At 41.4% G+C, this 25820-nt stretch overlaps 1 long non-coding RNA gene across 1 annotated transcript; it reads left to right on the forward strand.

The window, feature by feature from the left end:
- Positions 1 to 2921: 2921 nt before the first annotated feature.
- Positions 2922 to 10742, forward strand: LOC110534109 (uncharacterized). Its single transcript, XR_016483766.1, has 2 exons — positions 2922 to 6372; positions 7926 to 10742. It is a non-coding gene; the product is annotated as an uncharacterized LOC110534109 (long non-coding RNA).
- The last annotated feature ends 15078 nt before the right edge of the window (positions 10743 to 25820 follow it).

A 25820-nucleotide genomic window follows, 5' to 3' on the forward strand; every position in this document is an offset into this window, starting at 1 on the left:
GTCAGGGTGTGATCTGAGTGGGCATTCTATGTTACATGTCTAGTTTGTCCAGTTCTATGTTCAGCCTGATATGGTTCTCAATCAGAGGCAGGTGTTCGTCATTGTCTCTGATTGGGAACCATATTTAGGTAGCCTGGGTTTCACTGTGTGTTGGTGGGTGATTGTTCCTGTCTATGTGTTTTCACCAGATAGGCTGTTTAGGTTTTCGTTACGTTTATTGTTTTTGTAGTGTTTGTGTTTAGTGTGTTTTTTCATTAAACATGAATCGCAATCGACACGCTGCATTTTGGTCCGATCCTTGTTCTACCTCTTCATCAGAGGAGGAGATAGAAGAAAACCGTTACACCATGTGCAGTTGCAAACCGTAGTCTGGCTTATTTATGGCGGTTTTGGAGCAGTGGCTTCTTCCTTGCTGAGCGGCCTTTCAGGTTATGTCGATATAGGACTCGTTTTACTGTGGATATAGATACTTTTGTACCTGTTTCCTCCAGCATCTTCACAAGGTCCTTTGCTGTTGTTCTGGGATTGATTTGCACTTTTCGCACCAAAGTACGTTGATCTCTAGAGGGACAGAACGTGTCTCCTTCCTGAGTGGTATGACGGCTGTGTGGTCCCATGGTGTTTAAACTTGTGTACTGTTTGTACAGATGAACATGGTACCTTCAGGCATTTGGAAATTGCTCCCAAGGATGAACCAGACTTGTGGATGTCTACAAATTTTTTTCTGAGGTCCTGGCTGATTTCTTTTGATTTTCCCATGATGTCAAGCAAAAAGGCACTGAGTTTGAAGGTAGGCCTTGAAATACATCCACAGGTACACCTCCAATTGACTCAAATGATGTCAATTAGCCTATCAGAAGCTTTTAAAGCCATGACTTCGTTTTCTGGAATTTTCCAAGCTGTTTAAAGGCACAGTCAACTTATTGTATGTAAAGTTCTGACCCACTGGAATTGTGATACAGTGAATTAATCTGTCTGGAAACAATTGTCGGAAAAATGACTTGTGTCATGCACAAAGTAGATGTCCTAACCGACTTGCCAAAACTATAGTTTGTCAACAATAAATGTGTACCTAAGTGTATGTAAACTGATGACTTCAAATGTATATTGTTTATCTATCGCTATCATAATATCACAATTTGTTCTTAACTGACTTGCCTAGTTACAGTGCCTTGCGAAAGTATTCGGCCCCCTTGAACTTTGCGACCTTTTGCCACATTTCAGGCTTCAAACATACAGATATAAAACTGTATTTTTTTGTGAAGAATCAACAACAAGTTGGACACAATCATGAAGTGGAACGACATTTATTGGATATTTCAAACTTTAACAAATCAAAAACTGAAAAATTGGGCGTGCAAAATTATTCAGCCCCCTTAAGTTAATACTTTGTAGCGCCACCTTTTGCTGCGATTACAGCTGTAAGTCGCTTGGGGTATGTCTCTATCAGTTTTGCACATCGAGAGACTGACATTTTTTCCCATTCCTCCTTGCAAAACAGCTCGAGCTCAGTGAGGTTGGATGGAGAGCATTTGTGAACAGCAGTTTTCAGTTCTTTCCACAGATTCTCGATTGGATTCAGGTCTGGACTTTGACTTGGCCATTCTAACACCTGGATATGTTTATTTTTGAACCATTCCATTGTAGATTTTGCTTTATGTTTTGGATCATTGTCTTGTTGGAAGACAAATCTCCGTCCCAGTCTCAGGTCTTTTGCAGACTCCATCAGGTTTTCTTCCAGAATGGTCCTGTATTTGACTCCATCCATCTTCCCATCAATTTTAACCATCTTCCCTGTCCCTGCTGAAGAAAAGCAGGCCCAAACCATGATGCTGCCACCACCATGTTTGACAGTGGGGATGGTGTGTACAGCTGTGTTGCTTTTACGCCAAACATAACGTTTTGCATTGTTGCCAAAAAGTTCAATTTTGGTTTCATCTGACCAGAGCACCTTCTTCCACATGTTTGGTGTGTCTCCCAGGTGGCTTGTGGCAAACTTTAAACAACACTTTTAATGGATATCTTTAAGAAATGGCTTTCTTCTTGCCACTCTTCCATAAAGGCCAGATTTGTGCAATATACGACTGATTGTTGTCCTATGGACAGAGTCTCCCACCTCAGCTGTAGATCTCTGCAGTTCATCCAGAGTGATCATGGGCCTCTTGGCTGCATCTCTGATCAGTCTTCTCCTTGTATGAGCTGAAAGTTTAGAGGGACGGCCAGGTCTTGGTAGATTTGCAGTGGTCTGATACTCCTTCCATTTCAATATTATTGCTTGCACAGTGCTCCTTGGGATGTTTAAAGCTTGGGAAATCTTTTTGTATCAAAATCCGGCTTTAAACTTCTTCACAACAGTATCTCGGACCTGCCTGGTGTGTTCCTTGTTCTTCATGATGCTCTCTGCGCTTTTAACGGACCTCTGAGACTATCACAGTGCAGGTGCATTTATACGGAGACTTGATTACACACAGGTGGATTGTATTTATCATCATTAGTCATTTAGGTCAACATTGGATCATTCAGAGATCCTCACTGAACTTCTGGAGAGAGTTTGCTGCACTGAAAGTAAAGGGGCTGAATAATTTTGCACGCCCAATTTTTCCGTTTTTGATTTGTTCAAAAAGTTAGAAATATCCAATAAATGTCGTTCCACTTCATGATTGTGTCCCACTTGTTGTTGATTCTTCACAAAAAAATACAGTTTTATATCTTTATGTTTGAAGCCTGAAATGTGGCAAAAGGTCGCAAAGTTCAAGGGGGCCGAATACTTTCGCAAGGCACTGTGTATATATATATATATATATATATATCAGTACAGTGGGGCAAAAAAGTATTTAGTCAGTCACCAATTGTGCAAGTTCTCCCACTTAAAAAGAGAGAGGCCTGTCATTTTCATCATAGGTTCACTTCAACTATGACAGACAAAATGACGGAAACAAATCCAGAAAATCACATTGTAGGATTTTTAATGAATTTATTTGCAAATTATGGTGGAAAATAAGTATTTGGTCACCTACAAACAAGCAAGATTTCTGGCTCTCACAGACCTGTAACTTCACTCGTTACCTGTATTAATGGCACCTGTTTGAACTTGTTATCAGTATAAAAGACACCTGTCCACAACCTCAAACAGTCACACTCCAAACTTGGCCCATCTACACTAGTCATGCATGATGATGGATAACTGTGTATCAGATCATTTAAATGTAATTAATATTATATCTGCATTTAGAATTAATCAAACTTAGTTGTCATTGTCTTGTTTTTCTTTACAGCTGTCATCTTTTAGAAGAATACAAGCTACGCTGGTTTACAGAGACCTGACCAGAGGCATGATAGCATGTACACTCCTGGAAAACAGAATGGAAAATGCTGCACACTGCTGCTCACTGCTGCTCATGCTCCCAGGTGATATTTATTTACAACTTTTCGACCCTTAGGTCTTCATCGGGCATCCATATCCCAGGATGGAAGGTCCTATTTATATGGGCAGTACTCAGTGACATCACTTCCTGAAACAGGAGGTAAAAAATGTATAAACTAGTTTCACAATATGAATATTCAATGTATCAAAATATATGATGGTACACAGAGAATGTGATCAATATTTATAGTAATATACATACACATACAATATTCAATTAGGATAATTTAAAAACGGTTTCAAGTCAAACTCCTCGTTAAGGCCAAGAGGAGACAGTGTTCAGTCTGTGGATCCAGAAAGAAGTTTCCTCTCAATGTCCCCTCCCCCGCGTGACATCTTGACCCTTTGTATTCCAATGTATCTCCGAGAACTAATAGGATGTCCATCTTGTACAAAATGAGCAGCAACCAGATTTTTTGTTGTCTCACCTGTCCGTATGTTGCTGTGGTGCTCACTGATCTGTGTCTTTAGGCTTCTACAGGGTTTCCCTATGTAAGACAACACCCAAAGTCGCCGCCCCACACACGGAGCAAGACATGGTAATAAACCTGTCCAACAGGTATATCTGATACATGTTCATCTGCCCTAGGTAAGGCACGATCATTTGTCCCAACATCACAGGCCAATGACTTTGATACAATTACAGACTTTCAAACATTTTTTTTTGCGTAGTTTGAGATTGACTAAATTTTTTTGTGAATGGGGTTGCTCCCTATGCACCTGCCAATATTAATATATTGAACGATATTGGCAACCAGACAGGAAACTGAAACAAGTGCTAATGTTTTTCCAATTGATAACCTCAATGACAATGAACTTGACTCTCGCCCTGAGGACATGACAAGGGAAAATACATATTTCAAGAGGAAAAGCACATTTTTTTTACCACCCAAAAGAAATCCATCTCTTGAAACATATTGCCGCATAGTTGAGAAAGATGTACATCATCTCCTGGCTAAGAAAAAATAATACAAGGTATTCCACAATATGTCCAAAGCAGAGAAATAATCTCTTATGTGACTGGAAAATGACTCCAGTATCATTATAAAACCTGCCGACAAAGGAGGTGCAATAGTGATCCTAAATGCAGCAGACTATGCAAAGGACATTCTGAGACAACTTAGTGATGAGGACTCCCAAAGTACCCTACTAATCAATTAAAGTCTCTGATCCATGATATATTGTCAACCTTTTTGAATGAAGGGGAAATTACAAAGACAGAATATGACTAGATTGAAGTTGACTGTCCAACCGCACCTGTCATAGACGCTCTACCCAAAATTCACAAGATCATGACGCCACCTATACCAGGCAGGCCCATTGTGAGCAGTAATGGATCTCTGACAGAGAATATCTCTACCTTTTATAGACCATTTTGTGAAACCCTGGGCGATCTCCCTCCCCACGTATACTAGAGACTCTATTGATTTTATACATTTTTTGAAATCTGTGGACTATATACCTGAAAATTATATTTTGTGTACTTTTGATGTTACCAGTCTATATACTAACACCCCCATCAGGGCGGCCTAGAGGCCCTCAATTTCTACCTTAATGAAAGTCCCCCTAATGCTCTACCCAGCACCAATTGTATTGTGGACTTGGCTGAACTGGTACTAACCTCCAACTGTTTTCTCTTCAGAGGAGACTTCTTCCTCCAGACCAAAAGGACAGCGATGGGGAGCACTATGGCTCTTAATTATACTAACCTATATCTAGGAATGTTTGAAAAACAGGTGGTGCTGGTCTGAATCCAGACCTTAACCCTTTTCTCTCCAATATTCTCCAAATTCTGAGAAATTTTAATGACATTTTCGTGATCTATACTGGGACCCAGGAAGAACGTTTGGAATTCCATGCTTAGCTAAACTCTATGAATGAACACCTTCTCTTCAGCATTAACTATGACCTATCACAAATCAATTTAATTCATGTGATGGTTAATTAAGGACAAAACACCCCTCTCTACAGTTCTCTATGGGAAACCTACGGACAAGAAAACCCTCCTTAGGTGTCAGCTTTCATCCAGGTCAACATAACGAAATGTAGCCTAATTATTAAATGATAGATTTAGTTAACATTAGACAGTTAATCCAGAGATTCTTACCTACGCATCGATTCGGCAGTCTCGCACCAGATCATCATGGCATTTGTAGTTCTTTATGATAGCCACATTAGCAGCTAATTAGCATTTCATTTTTGGGGGGTAAATACATGCGAATATATTGATAAAAGTCAGCTTGTCCTAGAGAGATTTACACAGTTATCAAAACGTCACGTTAGGGTAACCCTACATGAAACACAGCCCTTATTTTAAGTGTTTCTAAAATCTATGGGAAAAATGAATGGTGGAAAACTATTATTGGAACCATTTCCCTGTTTGACCTCTGAGTTTTATGGGTATTATGACTCACACTGTGGTACTCTATAGTCCACTCAGTAACAGTAAAAGGGCTCTCCAAACCTTTTCCTGGAGAGATACCCTTCTGTAGGTCTTCGCTCCAACCCCAGTTGTAACTAAGCCGATTCAGCTTATCAACCAGCTAATTATTAGAATCACGTGTACTAGATTAGGGAGGCTGCAGTTCTGCAGCTGTGAGCTGGAACCTGGGGCAGACTATATTCAACCTGTTTGAAAATGATCAGGACACCACAAGTCCCCGTGAGAGCCAACAACCTCAAATCGGTATGTGCTTACACTTTACGAGCTGCGGCGTTACATTTTACTCCGGGTTTGCTCCGATTTCCTCCGACTTGGAAAAATACGCCAAGAGCTGATCGGGAGCCATAGATCGGAAGTACCGGGAAGTCGGGAATGAACGAGTTCAGACTGGGAAAATACGTTTTGAAAGGTCATCCAACTCGGAATTCTAAATCTTTCTCTTTGATGACATTTATCAACAAAGAATTGCTGCGCCACCCTGTTCAAGTGAGCACATCACAACAAGGTGAGTCCAAAAAGGTCTCATATGCTGCTGCATAAATTATGTAATATGCCAGGGAGATATGTATACAGTAGCTAAGAAATGAATACTAAGTGTATGTTGTGTAGGAAGCTGTTAGTAGCCCATGTGCCTCATCCTAATAATTTGGCCTATTTTCACCTCTTAATTTTGCTTAACGTTACTGTTTCTGACTCGGTGGTGCACATGTAACCTATAACCTGTTTTTTGAGCAATGTCATCATCTAATATTGTAAGAGCTTTCATTGTCTGCTTATATGCCCCCTTTATTTATCCTACGATTCTGACTTGGTGTACAGGGAATGTTCTGCATTCTGTCACTGTACATTTCAAAAGTGCTGAACACATAGTTATATTGACTACGTACGTCTTAGTTCGCTCATTAATGTCTTAATCGAAATTACGGAATGCCTCTTATCCGCTCATCAATCCCTTATGCAATCTTAATTGTCAGTAGAAACCATATTTGTTTAAACAAGTCAGCCATATCAGCTACGTTTTTTGAAAAGGCAGTAAATGAGGCTAAATGAACTGTTTCACTGCCAGACAAGGCTCTGCTGATAGCCAGGTGTAGCAGTGGTAAGGATTCACTCCATTGTGCTGGAAAGAAAGCTCTGCTGTTGGGACAGCTTTATGTAGGCCCTAAGACTTTGTGGGCACCGCTTGTCGCCATTATAGTGCAATTAATGCATTGTTTAGTGTTGTGTTGTGTAGTGGTCTTTGCTGCCATGCACCTAAAAAAAAATCTTTGAGTTTACCCCACCAAGATTTACATGCTAAAATCGCCACTGTGTACAGTCATTGTTTAAAGTCTCAGTAAGCTAATTTGTGATACAGTGAAGGTTAATACACATATAGGTGAATTTGTCCCAATACTTTTGGTCCCCTAAAATGGGCGGACTATGTACATAAAGTTCTGTCATTTCTAAACAGTTCACCCGATATGGATGAAAATACCCTCAAATGAAAGCTGACAAGTCTGCTCTTCAATTATATCATTGTATCATTTCAAATCCAAAGTGCTGGAGTACAGAGCCAAAACAACAACAAAAAGTGCCACTGTTCCAATGCTTTTGGAGCGCACTGTATGTTAGCTATAATGATACATTAGATCATGTATTGAATATTTAACCACCCTGTAGTGACATTCATGAATGGCTTGATACGGTTTTATGAATGGCTTGATACGGATTTCTCCATACCCACTTTGAAGTAATGGTTTACACAAAAATGCATGAAATAAATGCTCTTTACACTGAATTGTTTTGACATTTACAAAAACAGTCCCACTGATGGTGGACACCACATTTGCAGTGCCAGCCTTTCATGATTATGCTTACAATGGTGACTGGCAGATAATTACAACTTGGGTTTTTTTCTTGATCATTTCTTCTGTTAAACACTGCTTCTTTGTATAGTTGCAGACCGTTGCCCTGACGGTATTCATTAACAGCTAGTTGTAATCTGTCCTAGTTCCTTAATTAAACATCACCCATTGTAATGCTCATTATGGTTTCTGATTGTACTTTACATTTCAGGTCACAGATGGTACCAGATATGTGACTGGTAGCAGGCTTGCTGACGGAGAACAAATGAAGTTTGTGGTCTTACCTACAAAAGTTTGGGAAGATCACAAAAGAGATGACACCAGCTCATCGTGTTGACACCCTCATTGAGTCCCTCCTCTATTACTAAGCCAGGGTCAGGGCAAGGTAGGAATTTAAAACTAGGAATCAGTTAAGTATGGAGAGGGCCCATTTTTCAGGATTGTGTTGATATCCCATAATTTTGCACACAGTACAACGGCAATGTATTTTAAAGTATCTATGACGTGTATGTTCCCCTTCCTGTTTTAGCACTGGAAACACAACTCTGGCGGCAGAAAGTCCTGAAGCAGGAAACCGAGGCAAAGGAGGAGTTGATGGTGCTGCTAGGCAGCATTCCAGGTTAGATTCCATGTGTTTTGCTCATATCTTTTGTTCATATGTAATGATCCCTTTCTCCCAAATCAATCAGTTGAATATGTCATAGGCAGCACACTGTCGGACGTAGACGTTTGAACCCGTCAGATAAAGGAGACCCTCACAGGCAAGAGGATGTTGTCCCTGATACGTGGAAACTCTCGCCCAGCAAGTAGTTGCTACATCGCTGACCTAAGGTTTTATCCCAGTCTATAGACAACCCTTTCTGTCTGACTTAGCCCTGCCATTCATGACAGACACGTTCCTATAGCCTACTGTGCGCTGTGTCCTGGTCCCATCATCTCCTGGATCTGCATAGCTACTCCCTGTTGCTTTATACTCTGATCACCACCTCATGCTATCACCTGCCATTTTCCACTACATATCCCAGAAACTTAAGTGCCCCCTCCCCTGCTTAGTAATTTTTACACTTGTACCTGTATACAGGTTGAAAATAGCAGATTTGGGCACTAATAAGAGCCTAAATTGTAACGTAGTGGCTATACAGTAACATGCTATATATGATGTCAGAGCTCAGGCTCTGTGATTCACAGCTCTGTATGGGTTTTGACTGACAGTCGTTCTGAACTTGAGCACTGCACGCGGCAAGCAGTTCCCCCCCCCTCCCCCTGTAAATTAGGCAACTTTTGTACATTTCTTGTTGTCTGAGTGGGGGAAATGCTTTAAATGAAAATGACTCGATGTATTTTGAAAGATAAGACGTGGAGGATATAATAAATACCACTTCATACAAGCATGCCAAACACCCGTGAGTCCAAAATTGCACTTCACATTTCCAAATCTTAAAACTCATGTCATATACAGTGTCAAGATGACATGGCATCATGCCCTGGTAGGTTCATTTTGTTCAGAACCACCGTTTGTTTATTGTGAAGGAAATTCGCTGTGGCACACGCACCTGCCACTCATGACTCCTTTCGATGCGCGGAAATACAACTATGTTGTATTTCTGTGTTTGGCCGAGTATGGTTCTCAATCAGAGGCAGCCGTCGATCGTTGTCTCTGATTGAGAATCATACTTAGGTAGTGTCACGTTCTGACCTTAGTTCCTTTGTTTTGTCTTTGTTTGAGTATGGTCAGGGCGTGAGTTGGGTGGGCAGTCTGTGTTTTTCTATGTTGGCGTTTTGAGATCGGCCTAGTATGGTTCTCAATCAGAGGCAGCTGTCAATCGTTGTCTCTGATTGAGAATCATACTTAGGTAGCCTGGGTTTCACTTTTGGTTGGTGGGTGTTTGTTTCCGTGTGTTTTTGGGCCACACGGTACTGTTTTCGTTTTGTTCACATCGTTTATTGTTTTGTATTTCAGTGTTCAGTTCGTTTTGAATAAATCATCATGAACACTTACCAAGCTGTACTTTGGTCCGATCCTTCTTCCACCCAAGACAACCGTTACAGGTAGCCTGGTTGTGGGTGATTATTTTCCGTGTCTGTGTTTGCTCCATACGGGACTGTGTCGGTTTCCATTTTATTCTCTTATTCTTTTGTTTTCTGTGTTCAGTTATATTTCATTAAAATTATATTATAGACACTTACCACGCTGCGCATTGGTCCGATCCGTCCTACTCCTCCTCAGAAGAGGAAAACTGTTACAGAATCACCCACCAAAGAAGGACCAAGCAGCGTGGTAACCAGGAGCAGAGGGATCTGGACTCCTGGACTTGGGAGGAGATACTGGACGGCAAGAGCACCAGAGCTCCAGTGCTCCCCCACAGCCCGGTCCATCCGGTGCCTCCTCCACTCACCAGGCCTCCTGTAGGTCTCCCCAGCATGGTGGGTCCTGTGGCAGCCCCACGCACCAGGCTGTCTCTCCGTCTCCTCCCTCCAGGTTCTCTCTCCAGGCCAGGGCCGCCCGTCAGTCAGGAGCTGCCGGAGCCGCCCGTCAGTCAGGAGCTGCCGGAGCCGCCCGTCAGTCAGGAGCTGCCGGAGCCGCTCCAAAGGCACCACTTAAGTGGGCCAAGACTGTGGTGGAGTGGGGTCCACGTCCCGCGCCAGAGCCGCCACTGTGGACAGACACCCACCCAGACCCTCCCTTATATTTTGCGGCCGAACTGTCACGTTCTGACCTTAGTTCCTTTTTTATGTCTTTGTGTTGGTTTGGTCAGGGCGTGAGTTGGGGTGAGTAGTCTATGTTCTTTTTTCTATGTTGTATTTCTGTGTTTGGCCTGGTATGGTTCTCAATCAGAGGCAGCTGTCGATCGTTGTCTCTGATTGAGAATCTTACTTAGGTAGCCTGTTTTCCCCGTTTTGGTTGTGGGTGATTATTTTCCGTGTCTGTTTGCTCCATACTGGACTGTCGGCTTCCATTTATTATCTTATTCTTTTGTTTTCTGTGTTCAGTTATATTTCATTAAAATTACATGAATGAATACATAAATGTCGTTCCACTTCATGATTGTGTCCCACTTGTTGTTGATTCTTCACAAAAAAAATACAGTTTTATATCTTTATGTTTGAAGCCTGAAATGTGGCAAAAGTTCGCAAAGTTCAAGGGGGCCGAATACTTTCGCAAGGCACTGTAGATATGTAAAAAATAAGTGACATAATTAAAGAGCAGTAGCACAGGGGATACCGGTACAGAGTCAATGTGCAGGGGCATCGGTTAGTTGACGTAATATGTACATGTAGGTAGAATTAAAGTGACTATGCATAGATAATAAACAGAGTAGTAGCAGCGGTCTTATGTCCTGGGGATAGAAGTTGTTAAGAAGTCTTTTGGACCTAGACTTGGCGCTCCGGTACTGCTTGCCGTGCGGTAGCAGAGAGCACAGTCTACAATTTTTAGGGCTTTCCTCTGACACTGCCTGGTATAGAGGTCCTGGATGGCAGAAAGCTTGGCCCCGGTGATGTACTGGGCTGTACGTGTAGCAGTGTGATGTTGTTCCCCTAGATTATGCACCAAGTTGCACACAAGGACCAATTCAAATAGGTCAGGTGTTAATAATTTGATAATAATAATTTAGTGTATTTTTTTTCTTTGGTGTACAAACACTTTTTCATATCAATATTGTACATACATGTGATTGTAAAAGTTTTGTATATTTTGGTTTGGCCCATCGCGGGTTATCTGTATTTCCGTACCCCCTTGGTGTTCTCTTTTGCCTGACCTTCAGCTAGAAAGGTATGTTGTCCTTGGCTCCGAAATTGTTTAATATAAAACCGTCATAATGTTACACAATGTACTGTTATGCTACCATACCATTTGTTACAATGTGGATAATATAAAGATTTATGTTAACAAGTTTCACAAAGCTCACTAACTAGGGTATCTATTGCAACTTGTGAGTACTTGGGATAGTGTTTGAGTGAGTGTCCATGTGCTTGCGCAGGTGCCTGAGAGCTAGGACTGTGCCAAGGGTTAACATAATGTGTGTTGTCTCTTCGTGTGCAGGGCAAATAAAAATAATTAAACTAGCAGACCTTCAGTTGTGGCAGCGTCCTAATTAAAAGTACATAACCCAGAATGAGCCACGCTACATACGCACTACCTTCTGTAATGCCTTGCGGATGGAGACCGAGCAGTTGCCATAACAGGCAGTGATGCCCTCTGGTGCAGCTGTAGAACTTTTTTAGGATCTGAGGACCCATGCCAAATCTTTTCAGTCTCCTGAGGGGGAATAAGCTTAGTTGTTCCCTCTTCACGACTGTCTTGGTGTGTTTAGCCATGATAGTTTGTTGGTGTACAGCCCCCGTCGATGAGAATGGGGGCGTGCTCGGTCCTCTTTTTCCTGTATTCCACAATCATCTCCTTTGTCTTGAGCACGTTGAGGGAGAGGTTGTTGTCCTGGCTCCATACGACCAGGTCTTTGACCTGCCTAGCACAGCCATTGAAGAGGAGTGGAACAACATCCACAGTCTGATCAACTCTATGCTAAGGAGATGTCGAGCTGCATGAGGCAAATGGTTGTCACACCAGATACTGACAGGTTTTCTGATCCACGCCCCTACTTTTTTTAAGGTATCTGTGACCCACAGATGCATAACTTTATTCCCAGTCATGTGAAATCCATTGATTAGGGCCTCATGTATTTATTTAAATTGACTGATTTCCCTATATGAACTGTAACTCAGTAAAATCTTTGAAATTGTTGCATGTTGCATTTATATTTTTGTTCAGTGTAATTTGCTCATCCGTTTTGACATAGATGTTATTTTATGTAAATATGTTGTGCAATGGTCCATATTCTAGCATTTACTTGCTGACTGTGTCACACTACTGTTGCTAACAGTTGTTATGGAATTAGTGTATGGTTTACATTGGGAATCTAGAACTTTACCGGTAACTATTGCGTAATTAGATCCATTACAAATGTATAGTCCTTGTAATACTGGAGTCCTGATTTGTGTGGGGCTGGACAGGGTCCGAATCAGAGGTGACACACACATTCCCTGTCCACTGACTTGTCTGTCCACCGCACCATAATACGCACACTCACACGCTTACACTCACACATACACACACACACACACTCACTTTGTTTGTACTCATGTTACAGCCAACTCTTGTATTAATTATGTAGTTCACTGTCATTTATTCATGATCTTTAACTGGTTAAATGTTTGTAGTTTGAATGTTTCAGTGATGATTAACATGTTTAAATAGTTGTTAACATCTCCTTGATTTAGCTTTCGGTATATTTGCACTTTTTAAGACCGCAATAGTTAATCAACACACAATTATTGTAAATAAATGGACACTACCTCTTATGAAATGGAAATCGCTGTCCGTAAATAAATGCTGAGAAATGATCCGTCTGGACTCTGAAGCCATTCGGCTATGGGTTTCAGAGCCCCGTGATAATTATACAATTTATATTCGCTTAAAAGGGCTTTATTTACAACCTCTGGGGTATAACATGTTTGGCAAAGTGGTATAGGAGATTCTGACATGAAATATAACCCTTGAACCCTAACTTGAGTTCAGTCTCAGCCAATGAGAACCAAGAGGGGTCTAGCTTCGTGCCTGCCTCCACTGAGTGACAACAGCTGCAACCTGTCCTAGTAGGCCCCTTGCGTGGTACTAACACTATATCTTACCCCAATACAGTAGTGGTCGTCAGTGAGGCGCACAGCTGCACGTTTCTGTCCGTCATGACTGGGAAAGGCCTAGATTCTAGGCTGTAGAAGATCCTACAGCGATCTCGTTAGATCAGAACTGGATTGATCAACAGTAATACTGGTTTGCATCCTAAAAAAAAAAGGATAGTTGTGTTTTGCTGCATAACACATTCTTTTTTTCTACCCATATGATGGGGATCATTGTCAGGTTATTGGATGTGTCCGTTTCAGTAACAACAGAACACCATGGTTGTAATAACTCTAGTTTGTAAATGTGTAGAATGTGTTTGTTTTGGGTCATCACTGGTAAATGAATTGATGTAAATTAGACAGTCAGAGGATTTTCTGAGTAACTAGTCAGGGTATAGCACTTTCCATTCAGCTTCAGGCAACTTTGATGTAAGGCTTGATCACACCTGTAGTGACGACTTTACCAGTCAGGCCCATTGATAGCAAACAATGAATAAGCAACAATGTAATTACACCCAACACAATGTTGACAAAAAGTTTTTTTTATTAAAAAACAATTAATTGTGATAATGGGATTAATTGTAATTGCCATTGCAAATGTTTATGTATGACTGAATTTCTTTAAATAAGATACACAATAATAAAGTGTTAATTGTGAGGAAATACTGTATGTTCTTCATAATCAAAGAAAAAATACAGGTTGACTCGTTGTCTACATTCACAGTACACTTTGATGTGTTTTGAATATGGGGTCTGCATTGAAACACCTCCTCCAGTTCACACATTTACCCAATTTCGAATTCAGGATTTACATTGTACAACTTTCTACGCTAGCAAAAATTCTGGTTATTAACCAGGTTTCCATTCAAACTTTTTATGCAAGTAAAGTACATGTTGGAAATAAAAAATGTCATGACCTGATGGAAACAACGTATTTCCAAATGTCGACAAAACAAAATACGCTAGACAATGTGAGATATTTTTGTGTCAGTAAAATAAATTTAGTGAGAAATGTCGGTGGAAACCCTTTTATGCACAAATATTGATATAATAACCATCATATTGAAGTCTCCCACATTCCCTGCCGCTGAAAAACATCCCCACAGAATGATGCTGCTACTACCATGCTTCACCGTAGGGTTGGTGCTCTTTGGCATTCAAAGAGTTCAATATAGGTTTCATCAGACCAGAGAATCTTGTTTATCATAGTCTGAGAGTCCTTTAGATATCCTTTTGACAAACTCCAAGCAGGCTGTCATGTGCCTTTTACTAAGGAGTGGCTTCTGTCTGGCCAATCTACCATAAAGGTCTGATTGGTGGAGTGCTGCAGAGATGGTTGTCCTTCTGGAAGTTTCTCCCATCTCCACAGAGGAACTCTAGAGCACTGTCAGAGTGACCACCGGGTTCTTGGTCACCTCCCTGTCCAAGGCCCTTCTCCACCGATTGCTCAGTTTGGCCGACCGGCCAGCTCTAGGAAGAGTCTTGGTGGTACCAAATAGAGGTTGACCGATTGATTAGGGCCAATTTCAAGTTTTCATAACAATCGGTAATCAGCATTTTTGGGTGCCGATTATGGCCGATTACATTGCACTCTACCAGGAGACTGTGTGGCAGGCTGACCACCTGTTATGCGAGTGCAGCAAGGAGCCAAGGTAAGTAGCTAGCTAGCATTAAACTTATTTTATTAAAAACAATCTTATTATAGTCACTATGGTTGATGATGTTACTAATTTAACTAGCTTGTCCTGCGTTGCATATAATCAATGCGGTGCCTGATAATTATCGTTGAATCACATCCGACTTCGCCAAACGGGTGATGATTTAACAAAAGCACATTCGCAAAAAAAGCACAATCGTAGCACCAATGTACCTAACCATAAGCATCAATGCCTTTCTTAAAATCAATACACAAGTTTATATTTTCAAACCTGCATATTTAGTTAAAATAAATTCATGTTAGCAGGCAATATTAACAAGGGAAATTGTGTCACTTCTCTTGCGTTCCGTGTAAGCAGAGTCGGGGTATATGCAGCAGTTTGGGCCGTCTGGCTCGTTGAGAGCTGTGTGAAGACCATATCTTCCTAACAAAGACAGTAATTAATTTGCCAGAATTTTACATAATTATGATATAACATTGAAGGTTGTGCAATGTAACAGCAATATTTAGACTTAGGGTTGCCACCCGCTTGATAAAATACGGAACGGTTCCATATTTCACTGAAAGAATAAACGTTTTGTTTTCGAAATTATAGTTTCCGGATTAGACCAAATGAATGACCGAAGGCTCGTATTTCTGTGTGTTTATTGTATTATAATTGAGCCTATGATTTGATATGATAGAGCAGTCTGATGTAAGCATTAATTCAAACAGCACTTTCCTGCGTTTGCCAGCAGCTCATCGCAACACTTGAAGTAGAGCTTTCCTCAACCTCATGGCTTGACATGCACTGTCAACTGTGGGACCAGATATAGACAGGTGTGTGCCTTTCCAGATCATGTCCAATCATTTTAATGTACCACAGGTGGACTCCAGTCAAGTTGTGGAAACATCTCAAGGATGATCAATGGAAACAGGATGCACCTGAGCTAAATTTCAAGTCTCATAACAAAGGGTCTGAATACTTATGTTTTTAATTTTAAATACATTTGCAAACATTTCTAAAAACTGTTTTCGCTTTGCCATTATGGGATAGTGTGTAGATTGCTGAGGATTTGTATTAATTTCATCAATTTTGTAATGTAACAAAATGTGGAAAAAGGGGTCTGAATACTTTCCCGAAAGGCACTGTATATACCGTCAGAGTCATCCCCCCACCCCAGTCCCATTCTTCGTTGCATTTTTTTTGACCTCCAGAAGGACGTCAAAGGAGGGGGTAAGAGGAAGTTTGTTTTCCATTGACCTTCCCCAGGCTCCATTTTTAGCTCTGCTGATGCTGGCTTCAGCGGTAAATGTGCTGATGTTGGCAGTAAAGGTGCTGATTCTACATTCTTTAGCTGACCGCGACTGTAACGTTGACGCAGGGAGTCAAGAAGCAGGTGCAGTTAGTGAGTTTTAATAACAATGAACGTAGAACGATACAAAACAAGAGAACCGTCTGACAAGGAAACATAACCAATACTACCTGAAGAGTGATGCTAGGGAGTGCTAGATAAAGGGGGAGAAGTCAGGGAAGTGATTGAGTCCAGGTGTGCCTCTTGATGGGGTGCAGGCGTGCGTAATGATGGGGTGCAGGTGTGCGTAATGAGGGTCGCCAGGTGTGCATAATGATGGGTTGCCAGGACCGGTGGTTAGTAGACCTGCAACGTCGAACGCCGGATAGGGAGAGCGGGAGTAGATGTTACGCTGCTCAGATCTCTCCTTCCTGTATTTCTATATTTTAAGTGTAGCTCAGCAGTAGTGAGCGTTATATCCAGCCAATGGGTCATTAAAATAGTCAACACAAAACTACCATCTTCCAGGGACTAGTGCTCTCGTGGACGACACCTTTTTCTAGCTAGCAGATTGTAACGGGTAAATGTGATGCTCCATTAGCCTTTACAGGTTAGCTTATACAAGACAGCACGACAGATTTTTCAACTAACCTGCCCTTGGCGATATTGTCTTTGATAAGGGATTTGTTTTCTTATTAATATCTGTGTCCAGTCATAGATAGCCACATCCTTCCCCTCTCCTCAGTGATCACTAATTTGGGTGTGAAATTCAAACCCTGCTCTCTTCTTCATATTCCACACACACTCATTTGACTTGACCTTATGTTGACAGCACTCTACTCACAGATACCCCCTCTCCCTTTCCCTCCCATTCATCTCCCCCTGTCTCCACCCTAGATGCTACGTGGTCTCCCATCTCCTACATAGTGGAACCAGCTGAAGCCTACCGCATAACCTCTTGGTTTAGCCAGGTGAATTAAGAGCTTTACCAGAGACGGAAGAAGAAGCGAGACATCCAACTCTTTCATTTTTTCTGTTTCAATTGAAGTCAGTGACCTAAAACCGCGTTCACAATGGCAGTTTGAAGTTCAAATTCTATTTAAATACTTTTATACTTTTACTCAAGTAGTATTTTACTGGGTGACAAACTTTAACCTGAGTCCTTTTCTATTAAGGTATCTTTACTTTTACTCAAGTATGACAATTGGGTACTTTTTCCACCACTGGTAATTGTTTACAAAAAAAATGTGTGAATGTGCTAGAAAGCTAAACGGCTACCTAGCTGGCTAGTTGACTGCTGTGGCTAGCCAAAAAAAAGGACTTGTTTTGAAAGTTGGATCATCTTATCCGTTGAGTCTTTAAAAGTGTTCTTACCCTGTGATATTCAACATTCAAAGCAACTGGGAAACATCCATGGCATGCATTGTTGTCACCTTAGCTTGCGACTTAACTTCTGAGGAAGCACAAACACCACCACCGATCAGCATACAACACTGCACACAAACCTGTCGTTACTATGACAACTAGCGTTGCCTTGTCAGAAAATTACTGCTGTCTGAACACACACAAATACGATTTAGTCACTTGTAACTTTATTTTTGGACTGTCAGTAGTCCAAAATGGATTTGAAAAACAAAACTGATTTGAGCATTAAGGCCTGCATTGTGAACGAGGCTTAAGTAGACCCAGCTGCTATCGCATTGCATGTCTATGGGAGAGCCACAGTTGAAACAATAACAAAGCATTCTACCTGTTTTTTTGAGTATCCATTTCACAGCCACCAGAAAAATTGAAGTCAAATCCGGTTTAGGCCAGCTTGGATGTGTATATCTGTGGAGCATTTCAGAAGGACTCGGCTGATCCAGAGTGCTGGTTGTGCATTGGTCTTGTACTGCCATACTTTGTTTTCTTCATTGGGAGTAAAATATTGCCTTTTGTCAAGATTGAAGTGTTTCCCAACTCCAGTCCCCGCAACACACATTTTTGTTTTTACCCAAGACAAACTGAACTGATTCAACTAATTGAGGACTTTATGATTAGTTGACAAGTTGAATCAGGTGTGCTTGTCTGTGGCTAGAACTCAAATGTTGGGGTTTCTTGAGGACTGGATTTGGAAAACACAGCCTTACACACCACACACACACACTATGCAATAACAACAACTACCTCTGACTTGGCTCAATGTGCCCACTACTGTAAGCTGTTTTTTAATACAGTGCATTCAGAAAGTATTCAGATCCTTTGACTTTTCCACATTTTGTTACGTTACAGCCTTATTCTAAAATGAATTTAAAAAAAAAAATGTCCTCATCAATATACACACAATACCCCATAGTGACAGAGTGAAAACAGGTTTAGATTTTTTTTTTGCAAATGTATAAAGAATAAAAAACAGAAATACCTTATTTATGTAAGTATTCAAGCCTTTGCTTTGAGAATCGAAATTGAGCTCAGGTGCATCCTGTTACCATTGATCATCCTTGAGATGTTTCTACAACTTGATTGGAGTCCACCTGTGGTAAATTTTTTTGATTGTACATAATTTGGAAAGGCACACAACTGTCTATATGAGGTCTTACAGTTGACAGTGCATGTCAGAGATAAAACCAAGCCATGAGATCGAAGGAATTGTCCGTAGAGTTCCGAGACAGGATTGTGTCTAGATACAGATCTGGGGAAGGGTACCAAAACAATTCTGCAGCATTGAGGGTCCCCAAGAACACAGTGGCCTCCATCATTCTTAAATGGAAGACGTTTGGAACCACCAAGACTCTTCCTAGAGCTGGCCGCCCGGCAGAACTGAGCAATCGGGGGAGAAGGGCCTTGGTCAGGGAGGTGACCAAGAACCCGATGGTCACTCTGACAGAGCTCTAGAGTTCCTCTGGGGAGATGGGAGAAACTTCCAGAAGGACAGCCATCTTTGCAGCACTCCACCAATCAGGTGTTTATGGTAGAGTGGCCAGACGGAAGCCTCTCCTCAGTAAAAGGCACATGACAGCCCGCTTGGAGTTTGCCAAAAAGGCACCTAAATGACTCTCAGACCATGAGAAACAAGATTCTCTGGTCTGATGAAACCAAGATTGAACTATTTGGCTTGAATGCCAAGTCTGGAGGAAACCTGGCACCATCCCATACAGTGAAACATAGTGGTGGCAGCATCATGCCAGGGGGATATTTTTCAGCGGCAGGGACTGGGAGACGGATCGATGGAAAGATTAACGGAGCAAAGTACAGAGAGATCCTAGATGAAAACTTGCTCCAGAGCGCTCAGAACCTCAGACTGGGGGCGAAGGTTCACCATAGCAGCACCCACTCGTAGCACGCGCTCCAGCAGGTATATCTCACTGGTCACCCCCAAAGCCAATTCTTCCTTTGGTCGCCTTTACTTCCAGTTCTCTGCTGCCAATGACTGGAACAATATTAGTTATATTTTTTTCTGCTGTATTATTGACTCTGTCTTGTTTATTCCATGTGTAACTCTGTGTTGTTGTATGTGTCGACTTGCTATGCTTTATCTTGGCCAGGTCGCAGTTGCAAATGAGAACTTGTTCTCAACTAGCCTACCTGGTTAAATAAAGGTGAAATTAATCAAATAAAAAATAAAAGATAACTGTGAACTAATTTGTAATTTAGGGTAGGACATCTCTTAAAGCTTATGACTGGTGGCTCAGGAAAGACTTCAGGAAAGACTAGCGTATCACTTTGGATGATTCCCCAATTATTTTTAATAATTATTTTAATGTTCTCTGCTTCAGTCCTGTATTTTGTAACAAAATACACTCTCTCTGATGTATCACGAGGCGCTCCCCTTCGCAACAAGTTCTCTCTGTCAAGTAACCCAGCCCTTATACCTGCATCTTTCAGGACCTGAACGCTGTAGCCCCGATTCAAGAAGCGATTCTCCAATTCAGCAGATTTGACACTGTAGCCTGTTTCCTGATCGCAAATTCTGCGGACTCTTTGTAATTGGCCATATGGAATATTCTCTTTTAGCCTTTTGGGGTGGAAGCTGTCTGCCCTCAGAATGATATTCCCACCTGTAGGCTTCCTAAAGATTGATGTGTGCAAATAACCTTTGTCATTTTTACTGATGTCGAGGTCCAAAAAAGGAATGTTATCATTGCTGTACTCCATAGTTAGTTTGATGTTAGGGTTAATGTTGTTAAGGTATTGGTGGAAGGAAATAAGTTCATCTTCTGAGCCGGACCAAAACAGGCAAACATCAATATAGTGTCCCCACCATATGTTCCGGTCAAAGAAATGGTTATTAGAAGGATCCAAAATAAAGTCATTTTCCCATTTACCCAAGTTAAACCAGCGTAGGAAGGGCTGTATCTCCCATGGCACACCCTTTGACCTGTTTAATACGGTCCTGAAAGATAAAGATGTTATGATTAAGAGTCCATTCAGTCAGTGAGACAATGAATTCTGTAGGAGGCATTTCAGTCTCAGGCCGGTTACTCAAGAAATGGTGCATAGCTGCCAAACCTTGTTCATGCTCAATGGTGGTGTATAGAGACCACATCCATGGTGACTAAAAATGAAGTGTTACCTATATTGTTCAATTCCTTCATTTTGTTCAACACATCTGTGGTATCTTGAAGATGGGCTGGAAGTGACGTCAGAAAAGGCTTAACAAAGTAATCAATGTACTTAGATATGGGTTCTGTCAGACTTTCACTACCACTAATGACTGGTCTGCCTGGGGGTTTCAAGATTTTTGTGGACCTTTGGAAGAAGATAAAAAGAAGCCATACGCGGACTGCCATTGAAAATAAATTTGAACTCATTGTCTGAAATGTAGCCAGTCTCCTTAGCTTCTATGTGGATCCCTTTCAGGGTCCTCTGTAGGGTTGAAGGTAAGAGATTGGTAGAATTCATCATTGTCGAATTGACGGTAGGCTTCTGTCACATATTTGTCTTTACTCCACACTTCTGTAGCGCCACCTTTGTCTGCTTTTTTAACCACAATCCGTTCATTTTTGGACAATGATTCAACTGCATCCTTCTCTGTCTTAGAAAGATTACGTTGTGTTTGGTTGGAGTCAATTTTACCCTTAAACAGATTCTCCACATTAACATTCACCCTCTTGGCAAATGTATTTAGTGTGGCATTCTGGACGATGGGAAAAAGGTAAAACGTGTTTTTGAGGGATCAGAAACTGCCTGACCTGAGACACTGGTGTCTGTAGTTGGAGAGATGTTTTGCTTGTACCAGGCCTTCAGATGTAGATTCCTGTAGAAACTAAATATGTTAATCTTCATATTAAATTCATTAGTTGAGTATGTGGGGGCAAAGGACAGTCCTTTAGACAATAACCTTACGCAATCCCTGGGGCGGCAGGGTAGCCTAGTAGTTAGAGTGTTGGACTTGTAACCGAAAGGTTGCAAGTTCAAATCCCCGAGCTGACAAGGTACAAATCTGTTGTTCTGCCCCTGAACAGGCAGTTAACCCACTGTTCCTAGGCTGTCATTGAAAATAAGAATTTTTCTTAACTGACTTGCCTAGTTAAATAAAGGTTAAAAAATCAGAAAAGGGGTTCTCCAGAAATGTTGATCATAGCCTTGTTCTGGTCCTGCTCCGTGTGGTTGGATAGTCTTGATTTCTTCCTCCCCCTCCGTGTTGGCCTCTTCCACGTCCTCTCCCTCTCTTGTTGAAGAACCTGCGTGACTCCTCTTCCTGATCTAAAAAACCTTGTAAGGAGCTGACCTCCGAGTGTCTGTGGTGATCCTCATCGTCACTGCTTGTAAAAGTTGAAAGAAACAGATCTAGGCTTCCTCCTCTGTGGATGTGATACTGAATTCTCGCGCGTTGGTTTTCTCCAGGCAAAGACCTTGCCATCTCTATAGTCTACTTCATCTCTTCGAAATTTTCTTAGCTTGTCTTGCTTCAATGTCAGAGTGAATGTGTCTACTTTCTCTTTCAAGATTTCATCACATTGTGCTTTATTTGAATTGTCACTGTGTGCTGTGATTTTCCTTTTTACTTCTTCAATTTCTGTTTGGACTACTTGTCTGTCCTTTTTTAGATTCTTCTATTAGAAGAAAAGCTGTTCAAAAGAGGACCTTGTATTATCTATTTGTACTCCCTGACGAAGGCCATGCAGCCGAAACGCGTCGTTTTTAAAAAACTTTGTTTCATTTGAACATGCCATACAAATAAAGGCATTTTAATTAATTATATGAAGAGTGCCTTGGTCCTCCTTTCTTTTTGATTCTAAAAACCTGTTTTTGCTTTGTCATCATCGGGTAGTCGGTGTACTGTAGATTGATGAGGAGAAAAAACAATTTAATACATTTTCAAATAAGGCTGTAACGTAACAACATGTGGAAAAAGTCAAGGGGTCTGAATACTGTACTTTCCGAATGCACTGTATGTATAGTAAGGTTTATTTGATCTTGTACACCTTGGCAGTGGAAAGGGTTAATTTAGCAGAAGTCTATAAATGACATATAGAAAGGGAAGGTGAGTGGAATGGTTGATTCAAGCCTTCCTGGATGATTTGTGCCTGCACAGGGAGTAGCAATAGTCTGCAAAGCTTTACTATAGAATCGTGGTATAGCATCACATACAATTCACAAATGTCTCATCTGCCTCCTTGAATCCAATGTTGACACCGTCACCGGTGGGGGATGAGTACGTGTTGCGGATGGTATTCACGACCAACACTTGTCTTGACAACGGCCAAGTTGTTCGCCGATCAACCCCATTCCAAGACTACTCTTTAAGAAACCAGCCTAAATTGCCTAAGGAAAAATATTATACAACAGGTGAGCTTGCTGTGCCAAAGCAGAATAACACTAGGTAGATCTACTCTGATTAAAAATATACACTACATGGCCAAAAGACACCCCTTCAAATTAGTGGATTTGGCTATTTCAGCCACACCCGTTGTCATGTCATTGTAAAAATCGTCTGTCCTCAGTTGCAACCCTCACTACCGAGTTCCAAACTGCCTATGGAAGCAACCTCAACACAAGAGCTGTTCGTCAGGAGCATCATGAAATGTGTTTCCATGGCCGAGCAGCCAAGCCAAAGATCACCATGCTCACTGCCAGCGATGTCTGGAGTGGTATAAAGCTCGCCGCCATTGGACTCTGGAGCAGTGGAAACATGTTTTCTGGAGAGATGAATCACGCTTCACTATCTGGCAGTCCAACGGAAAAATCTGATTTTGGCCGATGCCAGGAAAAGGCTTCCTTGCATAGTGCCAACTGCAAAGTTTGGTGGAGGAGGAGTAATGGTCTGGGGCTGTTTTTCATGGTTCGGGCTAGGCCCCTTAGTTCCAGTGAAGGGAACTCTTAACGCTAGAGCATACAATGACATTCTAGACTATTCTGTGAGCCAGGCCTAATCGCCTAACATCAGTGCCCGACCTCACTAATGCTCTTGTGGTTGAATGAAAGCAAGTCCCAGCAGCAATGTTCCAACATCTAGTGGAAAGCCTTCCCAGAAGAGTGGAGGATGTTATAGCAAAAAAGGGGATGACCAACTCTATATTAACATCCATGATTTTGGAATGAAATGCTTGGCGGACAGGTGTCCACATACTATTGGCAATGTTGTGTATGTGTGACAACTGGCATTTTTTACACAAAGCATAACAGAATACTGCAACACTGGGAAAACTATTTATCAAACACATGCGACATATGTTATTGACAACTGACCATTAGGTCACTCTGGCCAAGGTCTCTTCTTCCAGTTTATTTTTGGCATGCATCACTATGCTGAGAGCTTTACCGTTTCTAAAAAGACGTATTTTGGTGTTTTAGGAGCCTTTGTTCATGGTTTTTTTATCTGGTCCCCATACTGTTAAACAAGGATGAGGAAATTATTCACTGTTTGGGGTAAGTTTCTCAAAAACATGTGAAATCACACAAAAAAATGTGTCTGGACCCTTCCATAAAATTGAATTTACATTTAAAAAAATGCGATTTGGTTGTAAAAAGAGTAAACTTCTCATTTAAATGAAGATATGGATTTCTCACCATTACTGTAGGGTCTTAGTGGTTATTTTGCTGCCATCTAATGGACATATTGCCCTATTGCCCTCTACTATGTTTTGTGGGTAATGTTTGCTGTTAACTTGTGCAAGGTTTCCCAAACTCGGTCCTGCCCCCCCCCCCCCCCCCCCCCCCCCTGGGTGCAAGTTTTTTTTTTTGCCCTAGCACTACACAGCTGATTCAAATAACAAACTTATTATCAAGCTTTGATTATTTGACTCAGCTGTGGAGTGTTAGGGCAAAAAACAAAACATGCACCCAGGGGGTCATTGGTGGAAGAAGGTGAGGACGAAGGTGCAGCGTGGTATGTGTTCATATTGATTAAATAGTACTCAACACTAAATACAAAACAACAAAGAGAACAACCGAAACAGCTCCGTCAGGTGCAAAACACACTAAACAGAACGCAAACTACCCACACCCATAATGGGAAAGTAGGCTGCCTAAGTATGGTTCTCAATCAGAGACGACGATTGCCAGCTGCCTCTGATTGGGAACCATACCAGGCCAAACATATAGAAATAGAAAACATAGAACAAAAAACATAGAATGCCCACCCCAACTCACGCCTTGACCAAACTAAAACAGAGACATAAAAAATGAACTAAGGTCAGGACATGACAACTATAAAATGTATGGCTCTCTTACTTTTACGATTTTGTCCACTCCTATTCAAGGCTAGAACTACTTTGGGCTCTATTCAATCTGTATTGCGACAATGTTCATCCCAAGTAAGTGGAGACGGCATTCACGGTAAATGCTGAATTTGTCTGCTCAATCAGAAATTACCTTTACGTTCATATTGCACAGTCTGTAACGCTTCAGCGATAGATTGAAGAGCCCCGAGTATTTTCAAATAGTTTTGGGTCTCTACTCAATCTGTAAAGCTGAAGCGATAGAAATGTAAAAAGGTCATTTCCAATTTGTTACATGCTTCGTAAACAACAGGTGTTGACTGAGAATGAAATGCCTACTTATGGGCCCTTCCCAACAATGCAGAGAAAAAAAGATAAATAAATATATTAACACAAGGAGTAAATACACAATGAGTAACAATAACTTGACTATATACACGGGGTACCAGTACCGAGTCGATATGCAGGGGTACGTGGTAATTGAGGTAGATACTGTATTTACATAGAGGTAGGGATAAAGTTACTAGGCAACAGGATAAACAATAAACAGTAACAGCAGTGTATGTGATGAGTCAAAAGAGTAGGCTCAGAAAGGGTCAGTGCATATAGCTACATAGTTAACCAATGGCTACAGTACCTGGACTAACTATTTAGCAGTCTTGTGGCTTGGGGGGGGGGGGGGGGGTAGTAGCTGTTCAGGGTCCTGTTGGTTCCAGACTTGATGCGTTGGTACCGCTTGCCGTGCGGTAGTAGAGAGAACAGTCTATGACTTCTGTGGCTTGAGTCTTTGATAAGTCTTTCATTTGGTTGAGTATTGTGATCTATTGGATGACTTCCCTGTTATCTTATTTTTG

The sequence above is a fragment of the Oncorhynchus mykiss genome, chromosome 10, assembly GCF_057628025.1.
Source record: "Oncorhynchus mykiss isolate SJ-2025 chromosome 10, ASM5762802v1, whole genome shotgun sequence".
NCBI classification, from domain to species: domain Eukaryota; kingdom Metazoa; phylum Chordata; class Actinopteri; order Salmoniformes; family Salmonidae; genus Oncorhynchus; species Oncorhynchus mykiss.